We start from the raw sequence: 23,483 nt of genomic DNA on the forward strand, positions 1-23,483 counted from the left end.
TTCCTATTGTTTTTCCCACTGCTCATTCAGCATCAGCTACATTTTCCTTCATGTAGTTCCCTATACACCCCAATCCTAGTCTCACCTCAGAGTCTTTGCACTTGCTATTATCTTAGCCTGGAATATTCCTCCTGGATTTAGGAATGGCTCTTTTCTCCCCTTGAGGTTTCTGCTCAAATGTCACCTCATCAGTGAAGCTTCCCTGACCTTCTGTTTAAAATAGCTCCCCCATTCCCATGGCCTTCCCTGTCTCTCATTTTAGCTTTATTTTTCTCCTTAGCATTTATTGCCTCTGGCATACACATACACATGTCTGGCTTGCTGACTGGTCTGTTTGTAGTCACTAGAACATAAACTGCAACAGGAGAAGGGTTTTTGTCTGTTTTCTTCACTGCTACTTTTCAAGGCCTGGTACAGAATAGGCTCCCCAGAAAATTTGTTGAAGGAATGATGGAATGAATGAATCTCACATATTGTTTTGACTATACTTACATATATTAATAATATAGCAATTCTTGCTCTATTTTTCTACTTTTTTCACATATGTAACTTAAAACGAGTGATTTCACTGGGGCTTATTCCACAAACATATTTGACGAGCTTGAATGGTTATTTACATAAATATTGCAAAATAGATAATCACTTAAAGAATTAAAAAAGTGATGCAACTGAAAACACAAAACAGAAGTTCAAAATAGAAATTTAACTTCCTATTTTGCTAGTATGAGATGAGAATGAATTAAAAAAGCACCACCTCTGTCCTCCATCAATGACTTTGACTGAAGTAGGGTTTACAGTAGATTTTCCTTATTCCTGTGCTGGTTATAATCCTCATTCCTGAACACGGAGTAGAGACCTGCTATCCTGTCTCTCCAGCAAAACATAACCTCTATTTAGATCTTGGCTATGAGTGACTTTCCATTACTATCCAGTGACACCACACTCAAATTGCAGAGGATAAGGCTGTGAGAGCTGAAATTGCAAAAAATATTTCAACCAAAGAGTGATTCTTTTGTGATATAAAATTTCCTAAAAATATCCAGAATTAAAAGTGAATAAAACTATTTTAGATTCTTTTAAACAAAAATCTTGCTTTAAAAAAGTGTGGGCAATTGCTTTCTTTTGCTTAATTTCTAGAAACGTTTTCCCTACATAATTCTTTGAGAGAGTGCATGGATTAAGGCATTTAGAAACACATTCTCCCACAAAATAATCTGCCTCCCAGTAAATAACTCCTGGGAACAGAGGAGAATGTAGAATCCCCCTTTGCGGGCAGGGTGATAGGGTGATGGGCTCATGTGCACTGTGTGAACAGGCATTAAGATGCTTTAGCTCTAAGCAGTGATTTTGAAGTAAGCTTCTCTGCATCTCATCTGATATTCTGCTCTTGGCAGCATTTGCTGAGCTCAAGTAGTTACTGACTCCTGCAAAGCTGACAAAGGAACATTTCGGAGAGGGGAAACTAATTTATTCTGACTGCTTGTCAAGCATCAGCCTAACTAGCCTCATCTTTTTTGCCCTAAAAGTTGCAAGATTCTAACCTTTGCTTTTACAGCATCCACATTAAATAACAAAATGGCTGAGGAGTTCCTATCAGGAGGCTTATGCATTAGTACAGCACCATTAAGAGCTGGGAGTACTTAAAAGTAGTGATCTTTTGAAATCAGGGGCCAGATGGTCAGATAAATTGACCTTCATTGTTCTCTTATTAGCAAAAGACATCTTTTCTTTTTAATTCAGAATGGTTATCAGGAAAGTGACTGAATTCTCTGACCTTTTAGGTTTGAGAGGCAGAACTCTTGATCACATGGCTAATTGAGACATATTTGGGAGTAATATTGTGCCAGTTGTACTTCCCATGACTTTCTTCACAAAGAGCTTGAAGAATGCATTCCTGACGTGGGGTATGTGGGGCTACGGATTTGGGAAGTTCTCTGTTAACCAGAGGAAAATTCTTTTTTTAAAAAAATTTTATTGACATATAGTTGATTTACAATGTTGTGTTAATTTCTGCTGTACAGCTGATTCAGTTTTATATGTATATATTCTTTTTTCATATTCTTTTCCATTATGGTTTATCACAGGATATTGAATATAGTTCCCTGTGCTATAAGTAGGACCTTGTTTTTTATCCATTGTACATATAATAGTTTGCATCTGCTAATCCCAAACTCTCAGTCCTTCCCTCCCCCAGTCCCCCTCCCCCTTTGCAACCACAAGTCTGTTCTCTATGGCTGTGAATCTGTTTCTGTTTTGCAGATAAGTTCATTTGTGTCATATTTCAGATTCCACATATAAGTGAAATCATATGGTATTTGTTTTTCTCTTTTTCACTGACTTCACTTAGTATGATATCTCTAGTTGCATCCATGTTGCTGCAAATGGCATTATTTTGTTCTTTTTTATGGCTGAGTAGTATTCCATTGTATATATGTACCACATTTTCTTTATTCATCTGTCAATGGACGTTTAGGTTGCTTCCATGTCTTGGCTATTGTGAATAGTACTGCTGTGAACATAAAGGTGCATGTATCTTTTTGATTTATAGTTTTGTCTGGATATATGCCCAGGAGTGGAATTGCTAGATCATATGGCAACAACCAGAGGAAAATTCTTGAATCATTATCTCTTTTGTTGTTGTTGTTGAAATTCACTCTAACTGCACTTCATAGTCTGTCTAATTCAGCCATCTCAGGGGGCTGGTTATATGTGCTGTGTGGTAGTGGGATCTACAGGGGGCCACAGGGTCTAACAGCAGCCAGAATGACCTTTAAAAAAAGTGGATTGGATCATGTCTGTGGCTTGGCTGTTTAGCAGCTTCCCGTCGTGCTTAGTGTGAAATTCAGAAAAACCCTTCCCATGGCCCCAAGGGGCTCTGGGACCAGCTTCTTCTCACTTCTTTGAGCTCATCTGCTCCAGCCACTCTGGCCTGGGGCGTCCTTCAAGCCCACTGAGCTCCGTCCAGCCCCAGGGTCTTCCCACCTGCTTGTCTCTCTCCTTGGAGAGACCCCTTAGGCCCTCATGTTCCAGGGCAGGTTCCTCCTACTCATTCCAGTCTCAGCTAAGCTGTCACCTCAGCTCAGCACCCTCTCATTCCTTAGTCTTCCCTAAACACCCAATGTAATATTGTCTCTTCTTCCCTCAGTCTCTGTTTCACACTGACTTCTCCTCCTCATTGCATTTATCACTCTCTGAAGTGCCCCCGGACAAAGACTTGAATTTAAGTCATTTTTCTAGGAGGTGATCCCAGGAGGTACAGGTGGGGGAGTGTGGAGGTAAGGATGGGAAACAAAAGAAGCCGGTGCAGGTTATGTTACTGATGGAGTGCTGGCTGTGGGCATTTGGGGCTCATTGCCCCTGGGGAAACTGGGTTAGAGTATTGAAGTACATGCTTCAAAGCTGTCGCCCCCTGAGAGGGAGGAAGCTGGAGTGTTTACCCACTATCTCTAATCTGTTCTTGGCCCAGAGCTGTTGCTGAGGCTATCAAGTCCCCAGCACTTTGGGCCTGTCCTGAATGAGGGCCGGGCAAGGCAGAGAAAGCCTCGGGTGCCAAGTCACAGGTGCTTACAGGAGGGAGCTTGTGAGTGGCAGGGGTGAGAACAGTGGGTACAGAGGCATAGGTGCGTGGCAGGTAGAACCCTCTTTCTCATTTAGGTGGTTTCTAGTTTATCAACCGTTCTCCTGCTCCAGAATGTAAGCTCCATGAAAGTAGGGATGTTCACTGTTTTGAGTTCCCCAGACACGGTCCCTGGAACAGAACAGGCACCCAGTAAGCATTAGTTGAGTAAATGAAAAGACATGGTGTTTCACTGGAAAATACATGGCCTCTAACATTTATTTCATTCTGATGTGGCAGATCCAGAAGGTAAGATGCATCACATGAGACTTGGAAATGGCCAATTAAACTGAGGATGTCTGGAGAGGGAGGAGGGGATTCAGAAGGATTTGCATGGTATATTAAAAATGGTATTGGAGTCAGGTCCCAACCAAGATTTAGACTTCACAGGAATACTCCCTTTGTAAGGGGTCATGGTCTAATCCTTCATTCTCTCTGGAATTATGTTCCTTCACCTACTTTACCTGCTTCACAGAGATGTTAAGATAATAAAAGGAGATAATAGATTTGAAAGCACTTCTAAAAAATGTACTCTTATGGATAAAGCTACTATTTAACTGTTGAAAATACCTTATATTCAAGTTAAAATTGTTCCTAAGTGCTTAGTCCCTTTAAAAAGTGATTGCTGCTGCCAAGAGCCATTTTAATGGACAGTTATTGCCTCTCAACTGAAATGAGTAGAATAATCAATTTCCATGGTGTGTCTGATGACCTGTGGCTGAAAAGAGAGCCTCAGGGGTGATCAGCTGACTCTTATCTCATAGGAAACTGGCAGCCTGGGAACAAGGGGACTAGGGAGAGATGTGCTCAGGTAACAATGGGAATCCGTATCTCTGGATGATCTGGAAATCCATTTCGATAAAATAAATAAGCCAGGGGCACAGGGAAAGTAGAACTGCAGGGGAAACAGCTTCTTGTTGCAGTTAGAACCAGGTGGAGAGGAGAGTTTTCATTTTTAACTTTCAGCAGGACAGTTTGAGTATTCCCGTTGATCATTTGAAAGGCTTTGACACCTAGTCCACTGGACACTTGAAGGGCGGGGGCTGGAGTATGAATAGGGCTGGAGTATGAGTGGCCCTGCCCACTCCCTCTGGCTCCACCCACATCTCAGGGGGCCTCCAATCAGAGCACGTGGTGCCCCTGCCCCAGCCTGAAAGACCAAGCTCTGTCCCCCTGCAAGCAGCAGCTCTTGGCCATCCTTGCCCTGGGGGTTTGCACACTCGGGGATCATGACCTAGCTTAGGGAAGGTGGACCAAGAGAAGAGGGCTGTACAGGCCCTGGGCATGAGAGACTCCTGTTTGGGTAGAAAGTTCCTGGGCATTGGAGTGTGGTCTAGAAAGAGGGAAGCGGATCTGGGTGAGCAAGTCCCTTGACCTCTTGGACTCCTTACCCCAGGGGGAGAGGTGCCACTAGGAGAGAGGGCCATAACAGAGTGGGATCTCTAAAAACGGGACCCAGGACAGGGGCCTGGGTTCCAGATCTAAGGGAAGAACATCTGTTATGAAACTGACTTTGGCCTTGGTAGTTAAAGCTATAAAAGAGCATGAGAAGACAGGTTAATTGCAAAAGCCCCTAACTGACCAGTGAGGGATAGGATGGCAACTCTAGGAAGCTGTTTATTGGAAGGGAAAGGTAAGCCAAGGAAAACTCTCCAAAGGATTGCCACGTGACTCAGAGGAAAGTCGTAGTCTTTGCAGCAGCTATAAGGCTGTGCGTGATCTGCCACCTCCCTGTCCCATGACCTCCCTGACCTTATCTACCTTCTTATTCCCTCCTGCCAGCAACTGTGCTCTGTCTGCACTGGCCTCCTCACTGCCTTTCATGGGTGCCGAGCCTGTTTGCAGTGGCTATTCTTTCTGTGTGGAACACTCCCTGAGAACTGCCGGTGTACTTTGTTCAAATGCCCCCCTCCCAGTCACCTAACCTGACCAGACCATTTAAAATTGAACCAGGCACTCTCATTCCCCTATCCCTTCTGTCTCCTCCCCCTGCCCCACTCCTGACCCCAACTGTCACCTAGTAATTTACTTATTGCTTTTTCAGTCTCTGTCTGCCCTTGGGAATGTAAGCTTCATAAGGCAGGCTTCAGTCCCCAGAAGAATGCTTGGCATGTTGTAGGTGCTCAATAAATCTTTGTTGAATGAATGAAGTAAATTTGATTAAGTTAAGTAGTAAACAATGAGAGGAATTCCTGAAAAATCATCAGAGATCTTAAAATGCATAGAACGTACAATTTCTTAAATTCTTGCTGTATGAAGAGGGATAATATCTAAATATTTAAATGAAGGCTTTTCTTTCTCACCACTTTTCTTGTCGCTTCATGTGTCTCACTTACTGAGCCAGTCGCATTCACTGTCTTCTGAGAGTGAAAATTGAGACCAGAGCAAAGAGTCAAAAATTCCAGGGGAAGCTCTTGAAATCAATAAAAGCCTTTGAGAACAGAACCAAGAAATGTTTAATGGCGATTAGATTGTGCACATTCTGCCTCTTTTCTCTCTATTCCTCTTAATTTTTCCTTTTCCCTTTCCTCAGCTCTTTTTTCTCTTTCCTTTCCTCCTCCTTCAAATTTGCAGCAAGGGGCTGTGTTAGGACTGTAGGACTCAGAGGTGGATGGGGTCAGTTCTCAGGAGTGGACAGGTAGGTGGGGGAGATTTCTGTGGGAAGAAATCATTTCAGCATCATGTGCAAAGTGCTGTCATAGAAGTACGCCCAGACACTGTAGGAACCAAGCTCTTGAAAGATAACTAGATTGGCTGGTGGAGATGTAAGAGGCTGCCAGGGGAGCCCTGGGGTACATAGGTGGAATTCTATACATTGGAGAATTGGAAGAATATAGAGTTATTGTTTAGAAATTCTGAAATCACTTTAGGTGTGAAAGACAGTCTTTGGTTATTTCTAAAATTCACTGTCTTTCAGCCCCCTTTCCTACCCATTCTGCATAAATGCTCTGTCTCTGATTGTCTCTCTCTGTTTGTCTCTCTCTCTCTCTCTATAGATAATATATATACACACATACATACATATCAATGTGTTATTGGTAAAGATGTTATCAATATATCAACAGCACTTATAGTAAATAGTAATTTTAGCAACCGCCATCAGGCACAGTGCCAAGCCCTTGACATTGATGACCTCATTTATTCCTTATAACGTGCCTAAGCAGAAGACACCAACACCATCCTCATTTTATAGATGCGGAAACCAAAGCATCATGAATAAATAACACACAGTGATATCATTATTTGAGTCTTTCTGATTTTGACTGTCCACGTGTTCTTTCACATCACCAATATGTGTCAAAAATTCATTTACATCCTAAGATGTAGGAGAAACACATATGCGAAAATATGCTGCTGAAAAAATGGCAGAATGAACAAGCAGCAAATGTATCCATTCTGGAGAAGCAACAGCTGTTAAGAAACCCCCAAGACTGAAGAGGACTTGGTGACTGCTGCCTGTATCTTAAATGCCATGAACTTTCCTATGCCTTACTTTTACGAACAGAAACATCTCCTTTATAATTATGCTCACTTTCCTTACAGGAGAGTATTTAAATGAAGTTATCAAAATTTTATTTGATGATTTTAGACAATTTTAGTGCTCAGAGAGTTAAAGAAATGGTGGCAGGTCTTTGGGCTGGCCTGGTATAGTGGGCATTTCTTTGCGGTCCTTTGTCAATGAGATTTAATCATGTTATCTAGGCACCTCAGCTTTTCTGTTCTTATGCCTTATGCCGACTGAATTGTGATAATGGATCGTGGTTTCAAATACTTTCCAATTATTCCCATGGTACTTTGTGCTAGCCAAAATCTCTAAGGACACATGCTCTTTTCAATTATTATTTCCCAAAGCTTTGTAATTCACATAACTGTTTGATAACCAGAAAGTGATTCCCCGTCATGGTGTTTAAGACCATTTTAGATGATCTCCAGTTATTTGCAGGGATGCAAGGAATTTAATATTTTCTAATGGAATTATTAGAATTTGTTTATTATTTTTCTAAACATAGGATGAATTGTCTGTATATGGCTGAAAAACTCAATGAGGGACCAGTAGCCCTTTTTGCTTTATTTACAAGTAACTTTGGCCACTATTCAAAGTGCCCATTGCCACTTACTCCACTGTATACCTGCAGCTATGTAATGTTTTTAATGAGAAGCTGAAATCTTAGAGAACCTGAAATATAGGATTGTGTTCAGTGTGTTTTACTGTATGTGTGTTTGTATTGGGGGTTTCTATTATGCATAGAGTTGTTGACCAAACAGTAATTTTATAGCCCATTGATGGAATCAAGATATGTACATTAGTCCCATTATAGAACTTTCTTAAATTCCATCCCATTCAATTCTCTGCTTTGGCCCACATATATGGTTGTGTTTAACTAGAATAACTGAAGTTTCCTAGTCCCACATTGTTTTACCTGTAACGATAATATGCTCCTCAAGATTATGTAACAAAGAGGTTCTATAGTGACAACAGTAGGTGTATCCACTGAACATTATCCTAGAGGAAATAAAAGAGTTTTTACAATTTATTCTGAATACTGTAAGAGCAGATATAGAAATAAAATGTGAACTCCTTAAGCATAAGGGCCATTTATGTCTCATTCACAGTTGGATTCCAATATGTGACACACATTAGGTGCTCAAAATGTTTGAATGAATGACTCATAAAAGTGGTGTTTAGCTTGATGCTGGACATGTGATAGATTTTCAGAAACTATTTATTGATCTAGATATGAACCTTGGGCCCTCGCATAGGGAAACTGGCTTGGACGTGGACGTGGTTGCCAGTGGGGAACGGAGTGAGGTTCGTTATAAATTTTCACGTACCCTTTTCTTCCTCTCCTTCTTCGCATTCTCTCCATTTATTATCATCCTGCTGCTGCAGCCAGCTAATACAAAATCCTTTGTGATTCATTACCACAGGCGAGTATGTTGCAAAGTTCCTCCTTACAGTAAAACCTTGAACTTCCTACTGTAGTATATTTGAAATTTATATCTCAAAACTTACTGTGAAGTGACCCCTTCAATTCTGGACTCTGCCCAGTGCCCAAAATAGTGTGAGTGCTAAAAATACATGCACTCTGCCAAAAAAGAGTTTACTATGTTCTCAGTAGACGCTTTAAACTCTCCCTTAAAGGTTAGAGAAAGTTGGCTCGATGGCAACAGAAAATGTATTTAAAAACCATTTTTACACTCATTTCATAATAGTAACATCTTTTTTACAGTGATTTATAGGCACTGGAGCAGAACAGGGGAGTCATGGAAAAAAAACAATTAACGAATAAAGAAAAAATGTACCAATAGTGAAGGGGAAAAGAAATCTTCTGAAAGCTAAAGAAGAGAGAATAATCGATGGTTCCATTTTAGCTTAATGTTATTTCTGTGGATCTCTTTTATATACTGTGTTATTTACTGCATAGTTTATAGTTGACAGAAATAAACGGCATTTGCAACATAATGTCTTTAGCCCTGCCATCGACTTGCTCATCCCACTTGCCTGTCAAGCTAGAACTTCAACCAACATCCCTCAAAGTCTCCTGTGATGGAGTCTGTTTTTAATAAGCCCAGCACTATAATTACCTTGTTGCAAAGTTAAAGCCAAATGACACTTACGATGAAGGTTGCATGGCTAAACAGTAAAGTCAATGAAGCATATGCATACCAACTGTCAGACAGGAAATAGCGGCTCAAGGATTTGTTTCTTTATTGCTTGCCAAGGGTCACTTCATTTGTACTTGGAAACTTTGTCACATCTACAACAGGTAGGAGAGAAGGGAAAAGAATGAGTGTCATGGAAGATAACTTAGGAAGGTACCCTTGTTCATAGATTAAGGGGAGATTCATTACTGGGCTTCTGTGCTCAGGAACATCTGTGCTAGGTGTTTCCGCAAATATTTTCTAACTTAAAGCTCTAATGATCCAAATAGTTAAAGTATTGTCCGAATTGCATTAAGTGAGGAACCTGAGACTCTGAGAGTTTTTAAACTATGGGCTTGAGGCTACCCAGCTGGTAAGTGATAAAGCAAGGCTGTGAACCCAGTCTAAACGTTTCAAAGTTTGAAGCAGTTGGCTCTTATATTATAGCTGCCATCAGGTGAAGTGTTTGGTCTAACATGGTCCAGATTGTGGTCTGGATGGAAATGGAATGCAGTTTAGTCATGTCCGCATACTGAGTTACTGAAACTAAGAAGGCGAGACACTCAGATGAATGATTATCCTCTGTGTTTTATGGCAGAGATCTATCTCTATTTTATACTGTTTGAAGTTTCACATTTCTGTGACAATCACAACCAATTGTGAATTGATATGTCAGTGAATATCACATCACACATGGCATCCTTCACTAAAGAAGCTCTGGAGATAAATGGAGTCTTGCTCTCATCTTAGCATGTGTGGATGACAATGACAGAATGTGTGTCTAAAAGCTTAGGAGCATCATTTTTACTTAATGGATAATACAAAATGGATCGTTGAATCATTTGGCTCATTCAGAGCCCCCAGACTACTGAATCTGGGATCCTTTTTTTCCATCCAATATCTCAAAGCAGAAATATGGGGCTTCATTTCTATTCCTCTTTTTTTTTTTTTTTTTTTTTTTTTTTGCGGTACGCGGGCCTCTCACTGTTGTGGCCTCTCCCATTGCGGAGCACAGGCTCCGGACGCGCAGGCTCAGCGGCCATGGCTCACGGGCCCCGCCGCTCCGCGGCACGTGGGATCCTCCCGGACCGGGGCACGAACCCGCGTCCCCTGCATCGGCAGGCGGACTCTCAACCACTGCGCCACCAGGGAAGCCCCTCTATTCCTCTCTTGAATTACTTCTGGGCAATACTAAAAGCATCAGATTCTTTTTCCAGTTCACCTGAGAGTTAACGTTGCATCAACCTCAAGAATCTCTCTGCTGGCACATCTGGGAAGAGGAGTGCCTGTAGTGGCTGTGCTTCTCAATGGAGTGTTAACCTTGATGGCACCAGACCTGTAATTAATTTACTAAACAAGTAGGGTATTTTGATTCTCTGGACTAAAGCCTATAAGGACAGGGTTTTAAGAGAGTGAATTGTTGAAGTGTAAAAATAACTTAAATATTTGACTCGGTCACAGGTTTATAAAATCTATGTAAAAGAAAGTTGTGTTTCAGGCTATGGGAATTAACATTCAGTCATTGCCATGCTATATTGGCAAAGATGGAAACTGTTGAAATTGAACTGCTGACTCTTGGGCGACATCTTTGTACAGTGCCTGGAAATGTCCTCAGCTGAGCCATCAAGTACCATGCAGCACACAAAGGGCAATGAGGATGTCAGTTAACACGGGTGTTGTTTGAAAGCTGGAGGTTCCTCACGAGACACAGCACTTAACTGTTCTCCATTTCCCCTCCTCCCCTTAGTGGGTTGCCTCTCAGGTTGGGTGGGGGAGAGGGTCTGGGGATTGGAGTGATCACTGGGGGTTTCAGGACTGGTTTTTCTTGCTCTTAGTAGCCGTGGAAGGGGGATCTGGCTCTCAATTTTCTGCAGATTTCTCTAAAAGGTAGAATATTTAACGTCTCTGTCATCAGCTTTGTCTTCATTCTACCACTTCTGAGGCAACAGTCTAAATTCTTTCTCAATGTTTTGTTATATTCATATGCTCTACCTAGATACTCTGAGGTTGTCTACCATTTCTAATAAAAATACTAGCACTGTAGCTACAATTTTTAGATCTGGTAGATTTACATGTTTCTCTACTACTACCAGTCACATATAGTCCCTTTGCAGTGTTAAACTTGCACATGAGTAGACCAAATGTGTACCTGATGTGAACAGGATGCAGTTAGTTTAGAAGGAGAAACATTGGTGAGGTGCTCATGGAATGCATTCCAGCCCAGTGTCAGAGGGAGAAAAGATTCACTTCTTTTTGTGCCCTTCACTTGGATTTAAAAATCATCAAATAATTTTGTATGCTATTTCCATCCCTAAAATCCAGACCAGATACGACAGTAAAAAACCAACATTTATTCACACATGTATTATGTGGAATAATCTACATGAGTACACCAAGGGCCAGAGATAAGCAGGATGAAAAAAAAGCTGCTGTGAGTTTGGATTGTTTGGGAGAGGCTTCCGGGAAGGGTTAAGAGCATGACTTCAGAGGCAGCGTGGCAGAGCAGATCAGATGTTCCTCGCTGTTGCAGGGGCAGAGGCAGGGAATAAGGAGCTAGCGCCTGGGGCAGAGCAATATCTGAATTGAATTCTAAGAATGTAATAGTAAAAGTCTGTAATTACTATTAAAAATAAGATTATGAAAATCAGTTGATACTTCCACATTAATGCATATGCCTCATTTATGGACACCATTTTTAGTGTTTACATTGAAGAATGTTCCTTAAAGTCACATCAGAATCACCTGGAGTGTTTGGAAGAAAAAAAAGCATATTTCTGTGACCTCTCCCAGACTTTCTGGTCTCTCTTAGGATGGGGCCCAGGATTCTGCATTTAAGATCATCTCTAGAGATGATTCCTATACTCACTAAAGTTGGAGGATCACTGGTATAGAGTAAGCTGAAAGTCCATGTGCATTTATAATGGAAATGACTTAGGAAGATGTTACTGGGTAATAGAAATCTTGTCACATGAGGGCTAGGTGTTGCTGATAAATGGCTTTTCTTGCATCTAAGAGTTGTCGAAGAGATATCATTTGGCTGCTTCAGGCAGAGCCTAATGGGATGGAGTCTTCATGGGTTTGGGGCCTGGGCCTCAACATTGCATATGCAAAAATTAAATTGGATATATTTGCCTGCAGGGAGGCTGACATGCTAATAGATTCGCAGGAGACTTACTGATTAACTAGAATACTCCTCTGTTAATTTGTGGTAGAAGTTACGTGTAACTCAAGAGCAAGGACCATATTGGTAGGTCCTCAGGAGAGACAATATACATCAACAAGTGACTCAGTGAACAAAGAGTTATCACAGTGCTTTGAAATTGTCTGAGTACTACTCGTCTCCTTCTCTGTCCAGACTCATTGAGCATCTTATTCCTGGTACCCTCTTCATGTACTGTGTGGCTGGCCACAGAGTCAACACTTAAGAGAGCTGTTAAATAAACAAGTGATTCTAAACCAAGGGGATCAGATAATCATAAGGCACAGGTACATTGCTCCAGGCCAGTAGAATGGGTTACTCTTCAGCACACTGGATATTTCTGCCTAGTAAAAGAGTATTCTCTGTCCTGGGCTTCTGTGGAAACTGACAGATTCTTGCTTCAGAATCTCCTTTACTTCTCTCTCTGCAGACCCCTGCTCTGTGTTATATATATATATAGCTCTATCTCATATTGCCAAGGTAAATTCTGAGTAGTTAATTCTTTGTTGATTTGTTTAATAAGTTATATGTCAGTTGCTTGCCTCATATCAACCCTGACTGCCTTATTAAATATGAGAACTACTGTAATCTCATTTAAATAAACATTCTTTTTAGGGTGGCCTTTTGCTTCTCACTTCAGAGAATATAACATTTCTGGCCTTGCTTTCATATTCTGAAACATTTTTAATTTATAATTTTTTATATTCACTTATAACAGATTGTTTCTAGTGTTTTTGATGAACAATTATTTATTTGTGCAGAGGTTTTAAAATAAGATTTACCAGTGGTAGATGCACAGGGACAGAGTTATAAAAATTTTAATGTAGGGAAAGAGTTGAATTGTTCAAAAGGACAATGCATGTTCTATGTCGAATATACGCTTGTGTATATATAGGAAGATTTCTCCCTTCTGAAATCTAGACAGTGAAACCCTCTTAAAGTGATGAAAACCTCCTTATCTTGTTGACTCTTATAGAGATGGGGCCTTTCTCATAGCCTTCATACTTGAAAATACTTCATAAGGCTTGATGCCGTGGTCTGCTTTCTCATCCTCTTCATTGTCTAAACTCATCTAGAAGACTTCGAAGAAGTATGGAAAGAAAAGAAAAGAAAATTTTCATTGCTGAGAAACTAATAAAATCTTTAAAACATGTAATATACAGAAAAAAATTTTGAAAATGACTGAATATCTATCAGGCTAGTGGAGAATCTTTTTTTTTTTTTTTTCCATTTAATAACAGCAAGATCTTACCTGCCCACAATTTCTAGCCGTTTGGGCTAGAGAATAGGAAATGTGTGTGTGTGTTAAGGTAATAAATAAATAAATAAGTCTAAAACATTAAAGCATTGAAACTCAATGAGGCTAGTGCATATAATGTAGTAAAATATCTTGTCAGAGTAGAAAAAGAGCAAGATTAAGTCAGTTTTCTTTAGCTGTTGGTAAATAGTTGAGTTTTAGTAAAGAATGCAAGCACCTTTTTTTTTTTATCAACATAAGGTATAAAAAATAGATTCTCAATTTTTCAGTTTGCCTATTTCATAATAAAAGAAAAATATGAAAATAATTTTTGTCCAGATTTCTGTAGGAGATATTTCCTTTACTTCCTATTTCTTCTTTTGACTGTGACTCAGCCGATCAAAAACATAGAACTGCAAGTTCAGAAAGTGATGATGTTCATAATATGCCAGACTAGTAGTGATAGATGAACCAAAAAAACAAAAAAATTTTTCTCTACAATAGAACTGCGGGTTTTATTTTTCCCCTGATGGCTTTTTGAGTTATTGGATTTCCTTATTAGATGTTATACAATAAATTGTGAGGTGCACTTTTCAGGAAGTGACTTATATTTATCACTAAAAAATACAGCAAATAACATGTTGGGAAACATTTATTAAAAGAGGATCTATATCTATTAGTGCTGTTCTTTAAAGAAGAAAAGAATCCAAAGATGTTTTCATGGTTTGCCTTTGTTTGCAGGTCTATTAAGAGCTAAGTATCTCAGCTGCCCACATCTTGGTAGGGGATTGCAATTACGGATGGCATTGAAATACTATAACTTCATAAGTACTTCAATTGACTAAACAGCAGGAATTTACTGAGCTTTTTATTAGATGCCTGGCTTAGTAAAGTCTTTTGCATGTGGAGGAAGAAGGTGAGTTTCAAAAAGAACTGAATGAATTGAAAACAAACTGCACATCCAGAAGTATCTGTGGAGTTTTGGAGGTGAGAATATCAATCTCAAAACTCTCCTGTAAATCCTTGCTGTGCAGCAAATCCCTGGACTCTGTTTTTGTTTGTCTCTGTGAAACTCTGCAAAAGTACATTCTATTTTGTGAAACTGTTGAAAGAGACACCAAGAAGCATCCCTGGGGAGGAGGATCTGGAGTTGGAATTAGGATATGTCCTGGCTGAAAATGTCCCATTGTTTTAAACATAGTTCAGCTTGTTAAATGCCAGAGTTTTCACTCATTTGGTAAAAAACAATTAATGATGAATGCTAAACCTAGATTGGCACTTACATCTAAATAAATTTGACTCTATTGGAGACTGATTTTCAATCCACATTTCTGATAAGTTCCTTGCTATTGTTATAAAATTAATGGGGCTTAAACAGCTGGATTTCTGATTATGTGACCCATAATTGAAAGTGTATGACATCTCGAGTATGGAAGTTCAAGGACAAGAACATTCAGTGTGTGCTTTGGGCAGTTGCTGAGAGAGACAGATTGGCAGCAAGGCTCTGAAAGGAGGGCACAATTTTGGAAAGACTGAGGGGGCAGGAATACTGGGGGAGAGAGTAGCAGAGGTGAAAGCATAGAGCTGGAAATGTGAATTGTATCGGGTGTGTATGTGTGTGTGTAAATGGACTTGATAGGAAGAGACAGTTTCCAGAGACTATAGGCTGTGCAGGTTGACACACTCTATGGTAGAGGGCTTTAAGGGCTTGTAAGAGAAGGTTGTATTCAGCAAGGTAGGCAAAAAAAATTGCCTTGTAAATTATTGAAGGAGAGAGAGAAGGCTGTGAAGAATGTTCTGGCCTAATGCTTGGAACAGATGGGGAGAGACTGAAGTCAGTTTTCGTGTAAGGATAGATACCCAATTAGTGGGCCTGCCTCAAGCTTTAATTCTGTTTTCTCTTTTTCACTTATTTAGTGCAAATGAAGCCCCCTGGCCAGCTCTCTGGCCCCATTGCCTTCCCACCCTGGCTCAGTGCTGTCCTGGAGGGACCTCTAATGTAGGCTGTGGACACCCCAGAATACGAGTCTAGGCTCTGTCTGCCACCTCCACTCTGCCCTAAGACAATCACCCCTTGGCCCTGAGTTGGACCTGGGGATGTGTCACCCATGGTGCTATCTGCCCTCGGGAGAATGGACCCAGGAAGAGGCGCATGTAGTTTCCAGCTCAGGGCTGTTTGGGCACCTGGAGTGATATCTAGAACGGGTAGCACAGCTCCAGGTGTCTCATCCCCTTGGCCCCAAGCCCTCCTCATTCTGTGGGGAGAGGCTTGGCTGGTGGAGGGCCAGAATAGGGTCCACACGACAGGGGCCCAGCTGACTCGGTCTGGGCACGATTTTTCTGGTCAGTGCCCTTAGACCTGGAGGCATTATGAGTTATTTCTAGACATCTTGACCCACCATTTTGTTCTTTTAATAAACGTTCACAAAACATTTGGAACATCCTTGTGAAAAACGAACCTTTTTAGGGCTGACTGAGGAAACAGCTCCTTATGTTTGCTGAACTTCTTGTATCATTTCTTATGGTTTCCTTAAGAGGCCAGGGGCAGAGAGACAGGGTCAAGCGCTGCCAATTTCCTATGCATGGCTTTAATATTATTCTTTCACTTATTCAGGAATTTATTGTACACTTTTCTCTTAGAGAATCTTTCAGGCACTGTACTGAGTAAATCCTGCAACTATAAACAAAATGTACACAGCTCCTTTCCTCAAGGAACCTACAGTTTAGTTGGGAGGCAGATTTTAGGTAAACAAGCAAAAGATCATGGTAATTAATGTGATTAATGACAAAACATGTACTTACAGGAGACACAGCTAAAGAATATAACACACACTGAGAGGTCAGAGAAGGCTTCCCTGAGGGAATGATTATTGAATAAATTGAGAGGTGAGAACTTTTTTTTACAGGGGACACAGCTGTTGCTAAGACCATGGAGGAATACTGACTCTTTGAGGAACCACAGGAATGCAGAATGGAGGACAGAGAATGGTGCTGGGTGACAGTACTTGAACAGCAGGCAGAATGTGCAGATGATTTAAAGAATATCGAAGTCCTTTAAAGGTCTTTATCCTGAAAGCAATCGTGGGAAGACTTATTTAAAGGGGATAGGATGACATGGTCAGATTGCATATTTAAAATCTCCCTCTGGCCTCACTGAGGAGAGCACCTTAGAGGGGAGACAGGGCACATGAAGAGGCCAATTAGAAGGCTGTTGTAGTAGTAAAGAAATGATAATTATAGCTTGGGTGAGAGGTGATGATACGTGGGGAGAAGTATATGGATTTGAAAACTATTTAAGAGGCAAAATTTTTTTTGTTTTTTTTTTAACATCTTTACTTGAGTATAATTGCTTTACAAACGTGTGTTAGTTTCTGCTTTATCACAGGATGAATCAGCTATACATATACATATATCTGCATATCTCCTCCCTCTTGCATCTCCCTCCCACCCTCCCTATCCCACCCCTCTAGGTGGTAACAAAGCACCAAGCTGATCTCCCTGTGCTATGCAGCTGCTTCCCACTAGCTATCTATTTTACGTTTGGTAGTGTATATATATATATATGTCCATGCCACTCTCTCACTTTGTCCCAGCTTACCCTTCCCCCTCCCCATGTCCTCAAGTCCATTCTAAGAGGCAAAATTAATCAGACTTGAAGAGGGAGATTCCAAAGGTGATTCTCAAGGATCAGCCCTAGGACTTCTCTTTATGAGCATTAAGTGGCTGGTAGACTAGAAGGCATACAAATAAAGACGAACAAATAAATACGAACTAGAGGGGGAGGAAGAAAGCCAAGGGAGTGTGATCCAGAGGTAAAAGGAAGATAGATTTTAAGAAGAATGTTTCTGATAGTGAATAAAACAAAGAGTGAGAAATCTCCTTTGGATTTAACAACGTGGAGATCATTGGTAACCTTAGCAAGTATTGTTTCAGTAAAGCAAGGGAGGCAGGACCCAAAATTAATGGGTCAAGAGGAAATGGATAAAGTAAATATGGATAACTCCAGAAATTTGGCTGAAACGTGAATATGATATAAAGGTCTATATGGGTGTGAAGGAGGATTTTTAAAAATATCATAGTGACTTGAGGATGTTTAAATTTTCTTGGAGCAAGACCCAAGAGAGAGAAAGAAATTGAATATACTGGAGAGGGAGGCCTCTCCTTATCTCAGTGTCTACCAGTAGTCATTGTTTCCCGAAACCTTTCTGTTCTCTGGAAAAATTCTGAGGGTAGGAATTGAGAACTTTGAAGCAATAGCAGTAAGAGTAGGGATTTTGCTGGGGGCAGAAAAAACATCAAGGAGAGGAGTGACAGCTCTGATAACTGAAGGACTGATTTCAAACATTGTTTTGCAACAGCAGAGCTTGTGATTATGCTGAGTGGGAATGTGACTTATATAGACCTTTTTCATAGAGTCTTTCATTCCTTGGGGTTCCCGGAACAGTGCGACTGTAAGTATCTGTGCTAGTTTCTGAAGCTTGACTTACTCCATTGAAATCACAGGAAGAATGTTATTTGATTTATGAAAGGAGTTAGCCAGCCATTCACCTAATTTTGAAACAGTGACAGGAATAGGAGGAAAGAAAAAGGATATTGAACCAGAACTGTACAACTTGCAAGTTATTGAGATGCCTAAGGAAGATAAAGATTTTTTTTAATATTTAGAGTCATAATTCGTTCAAACGAAGTTAAGAAATCAGTTTTCAAGACAATGCAAACTTGCTAATGCAGACAAACTTTGAGTAGATATCTTTTAAAAAGTTTGAGCTATAGAATAATACGGAAATCTAGGTTAGTTACTTTAAATTCTTTTTGAAATGAGAAAGGGTATGAAAAAGAAAAAGGATATATTTCTTTAAGTTCATGAAGTTACTCTCTAACTGTTAAAGCAAAGCATTAGCATTTCTATCTAATAAGTTGGTGTGACGTATTTGTGTAGTAATGGTAGTAACCGACCATTTGTGATCTCACAGTTTCTGTGGGAGAGAAGTCGGGTATGAGCTAGCTACGTTTACTGCTCAGGGACTCACAAAGCTGAAATGGAGGTATTGGCCAGGGTTGTGATCTTATCTGGAGCTTGGGATCTTCCTCCAGCTTCTTCCGGTTCTAGTTGCAGGATTGAGGTCCTGTTTTGTTGCTGGTTGTCTGCTGGGGTGAATCTCCTCGAGGCTGCCTGCCATTCCTGGCCATGTGGCCTTTTCCATAATACGGCAGTTTGCTCCTTCAAGGCCTTCAGAAGAGTATCTGCTGTAGCTTTGAATCTCTCTGACTTCCTTCATCTCTGACCCCTAGACCCTCTTTTTAAAGGGCTCATCTGATTAGGCCAGGCTTACCCACACTCAAGAGGAGGTGATTACATAAGGAGTGCATACGAAGGGGACAAGAATCTTGGGAGCCATTTTAGAATTATGTCTCCCACAAATGGTTCAAATGAATAGATGTTAATAAAGAGACCGTGTACAGAGTGAGCAGGGTAAAGGGAGCAAAGGAGGAATGATGAAGCAGCCAGAGATTAGCAATAGCAGGACATCATTATCAGAACCTGGTGAGAGTGTGGACGGTGGGGGACAGCTATGGCCCTGGAAGAGGGCAGCTGCTGCCAGGGTCTTGCACTGAAGTGGGGAGGGAACAGAGAAGAAATCCCCTCCCTCTCTTTTCTTGCCTTCTGATCTCCTGTGGATGGCTCCCAGCGGCCAAATTGAACTTGAAACCGAGGGCTCCAAGCCTGGGTCAAGCAGTCCTCAGAGGTCAGCCTTGCAGGGCCCAGAGGGCAGAGAAGGTCAGTGAGTGACCATCACTGTGCTCAAGAAATGTTAGTTGTTATTATTAAGGGATCTCTGGTTTATGAGCGTATTCATAAGTCTACAAGTATGAGGGACTGGCCTCCCCTGTCAACATTCTAACTGGTTCTGATAGGTGAGTGGTGACATAAATGTGGGAGAAAGGAACTGGCCAATTTGTTGTGAGTAGAGCTGTAATAATGAACTACCTCTAGCACATTTCCTTACATGGAGGAGATCCTTGACATACATTTGTAGCAACTGCCAATGTAATGATGAAATTGTAGAAGTTCTTAATGAATAGAAACTTATTTCATAACTATGTGCCAACAAGAACAGAATGGTAACTTACATTAACTTTTTTTTTCCTTAAGAAAAAAGCACATTGATATTTAAAACAAAAAAGAATTCAGTGGGTTCCACTGACAAATTTTGTGCTACAGTATGGTATGAACTTGTTCAGAGGCAGGAGGCGAGAGTGTTTAATTTTTGAATTCCACTGACTGAAATATATAATTGTATTTACTATATCCATAATCAATGGCTTATTGAAACTTTTGAGTCAATTTTGTAATCCAAATTAGAACTCCTACAGCAATCACATTGAACCCACAGCTATCCAATGAGAACACTCAAGGTTAAGATAAAAGTCTCATTTATGAATTTCTTCCATTCCCATAGTGAAAGAAGAAGCACCTATAATAAAGTTTTCGGCACCAGGATTATAAAATTTATAGTAATCCTTCCTCTGGCAGAATTTATTTTTCACCTTAATGTGTAAAACACAAAGCATTTCTGTTTTCTTTTGAAAGTCTAATTTTTAAACTCCACTGAGTCTCTCTGTAGGGAGAGAGCAAGAGGGGCATGGCTTGTCAGTTTCCACCACAGTTAACAGTTGAATCTGGAAATTTAATCATATACATTGGACAGGTCAGAGGGAGACTCAGACTGATTTTCATGTAGCATCTCTCCCTATTACATATTAGAAATTGAAAATAGAAACAACTTTACTGTGGGACTTATTGTTTAGTATTTCTACTAAAATACAGAATATTCGTTGGCCATCAATGGATTTAGATTTCTGATTATTCATTGGCCATCAATGGATTTAGATTTCTAACCAATTAATCATGCATTTAGTATAGTTAGAAATAAAAGAAATAACACATATTTCACATTTCTCTCCAAATGTGCAAAGTCTGATTTAAGAACTTTGTTCCACCACCTGTATTGCTTATTTTTATATTCATTTTGCATTGAAAACATTGCCTTAATGTTCTACTTAGCATTTCCTTCATATTTGCTAACACACTTTCACACTTATGCAGTGGAAAACTACAGTTAAACATTCCCCTTGGAAAATTAAAACGTTCTTCATCTGGATACATTTTTCTGATGAATATTATAGCAGAGACCTCAGAAGGAACACTGGTTTGGTATTCTGAGGACAGAACAGAAAGTCTGAAGCATGGAGACAGTCTAATATTATGTTAATTTCATTTTAAAATATTGGACTTGGAAATTTTTCTGATCTACTTTCTGCTTTGACTGCCTATACCCATTTATGTTATTTAAATTGTCCCAGTAAGTGTAAAAATTCCTCTCTGAAATGTATGTAGAAAATAGGATTGTACCAATGACCATCTGGTATTGTTTGAGTACCAGTGGAAAAGTTGCTGTCTTTATTAAAAAGGCTTATTCTTTACTGCCTTAAATTTGATGAGCTGTTCAAACCAATCTAAACCTTTCCTTTTCTCTTCGAATTTTCCTTATTCTTGGATATCTAGCCTGGATAACAAGAATATAATTTTATTTCATGATGACTGCTACTCTATTTTAAATTTTCCCTCAATTTAACTCTAGTTATTATAGAAACAATGATCATCCTTAGGTAGTTAGAGTAATCCAGCATTTTATGGTAACATAACCTACCACTTTATAATTTAAAAACTGAATTTTAATATATTTTTAAGAATGAAAACTTTAAAAGTGATGAATGTTACACCTTAGTTAACAACGTGAAAATCATCAAGTATCTTTTACTCTTTGAACTTTTTGTTTTCTGTTTCCTTCTTCAGATTTCAAGTTCTTTCTGGATAACATTCACCAAAATATAGGTTGGAATAACTCCAGAAGGAAGCACTACATTAGTATAATTGGATAGTTCTCTCTCTTTGTGAATTGGGAGGAAGAGCAGTAGAAAGTAGCATTATTTTGTGTCCTTGGAAACACTGTTCAAGAAGCTGCTATTTGGGGAACTTTCTGACTTACTTTGGGCAGTCCTGTGGCCATATAGATGGTGGAAGCCTTGTTTTGCATACTACTTCTGTCATGGATTGGGAGGGTTCACAGCCCTTCTGTTTTTTGTTTTTTTTTTTGCGGTACGCGGGCCTCTCACTGTTGTGGCCTCTCCCGTTGCGGAGCAAAGGCTCCGGACGCGCAGGCTCAGTGGCCATGGCTCACGGGCCCAGCCGCTCCGCGGCATGTGGGATCCTCCCGGACCGGGGCACGAACCCGTGTCCCCTGCATCGGTAGGCGGACTCCCAACCACTGCGCCACCAGGGAAGGGCTCACAGCCCTTCTGGAGGTGGGATTTGTGATCCTCCTGTCCTGGGATCCCACCCTCAGTATACACAGTGTGATTTATCTTTAGCCGTCTGGTGGAAAAAATGTGGTTGTGTCATAAAATGGAAGTTGTACTCTTTTGAAAATTGAAGGGAAACTGGGTAGCCAGATTATAAAAAATCCATTTTTCTTTTTCAGGCTGTTTGACTTCAACAGAAGTAATATGTCTGTGGGTGCTAATAAATTGTAGCCAGCCAGGGTTTAACATTGATGTGTATTGTGCAGATTTAGATTCCCTTAATGTTTGCTTAACTTGCTCTCTGCACCAGAATTGCAGCTTTCCAGATGTGATAAGAATGTGAATATTTCCATAAAGTACAAATGCAGGTGACTAGTAACTATTATGATGAGTGCTTGGCAATGAACTTCAGTGTTTTCCTGTAATTCTGATTTCTGGAGAAACAATATGCTTAATTGTTTTAGGAAAACTATCTAGGGGCTTGGTATTTATACTCTAGAAACTGTGAAATTTAGGTAGACAATTGAATTGGCTAGCCCTGCATTTATTCATTAAATTTGTCTAGGATAATCTTATTTTGATTAGTGGGCTAAAGCTACTTTATCTTTATGCCCTTGTTGTTTCTGGCATAAATTCTAGGTCAAGGTAACTCTCAAACTGCTAAATGAGTATTTTTCAGTGGAGTCTTATAAGTTGGGGACAGTGCTCTTAAATCTTCTTGGCTGAGTTGCCTTTCATTGAATTACTGGGCTGAGATAGGATCAAAGTCATTTTTTATACCTAAAAATTTTTTATTTGAAAAGAAAGAAAGACTCAGTCCAGAGAGTATCTTCAGTCATTGAAAGGGAAGGTCACTAGGTATTTGTCATTCTTATAAATTATTAGCTGAAGCATTTGGAACAATGCTAGAGAAGAAGAAATTCACATTTCTTGCTATGAGAAATTATAGCTCACGCTAAAACATTCTCATGATTTGTGTTTTTAATCAGTTTATGGTTATAGTTAATCTGCCTACTATCTCTGAGAGGTAGGTTAAAATTATTAACCCTGGTTTACAGATTAGGGAATGGAGACGCACTCTTGTTAAGTGGGACCACAAGCTGCCACAGTAGGTCACTGACACAGGGAGGATTGGTCCGATATTCATGTGTTGTGTTTAGTCCACAATGTCTTTGATTTTACTTGTAATGAATCACACTGTTGCACCCTGTTCCTGTTTGGAAATGAAGCACTGACATTTGACCATCTTTCTTTTTTCCCCTCAGTGACCTTTATGAGCCATTGAAGATAAACAATTGCGGTTTTTGAAAGACTATAGCGCCTTTTAATCTTTTGTAAGATGTGCATATATTATGGTTATAACCAACTTTCACTTTCATGTTAATGTTAAAGATCTTAGACGAGTTTGGAAATTAAATTAAAAT

Source organism: Kogia breviceps, chromosome 3 (genome assembly GCF_026419965.1).
Source record: "Kogia breviceps isolate mKogBre1 chromosome 3, mKogBre1 haplotype 1, whole genome shotgun sequence".
Classification (NCBI taxonomy): Eukaryota; Metazoa; Chordata; class Mammalia; order Artiodactyla; family Physeteridae; genus Kogia; species Kogia breviceps.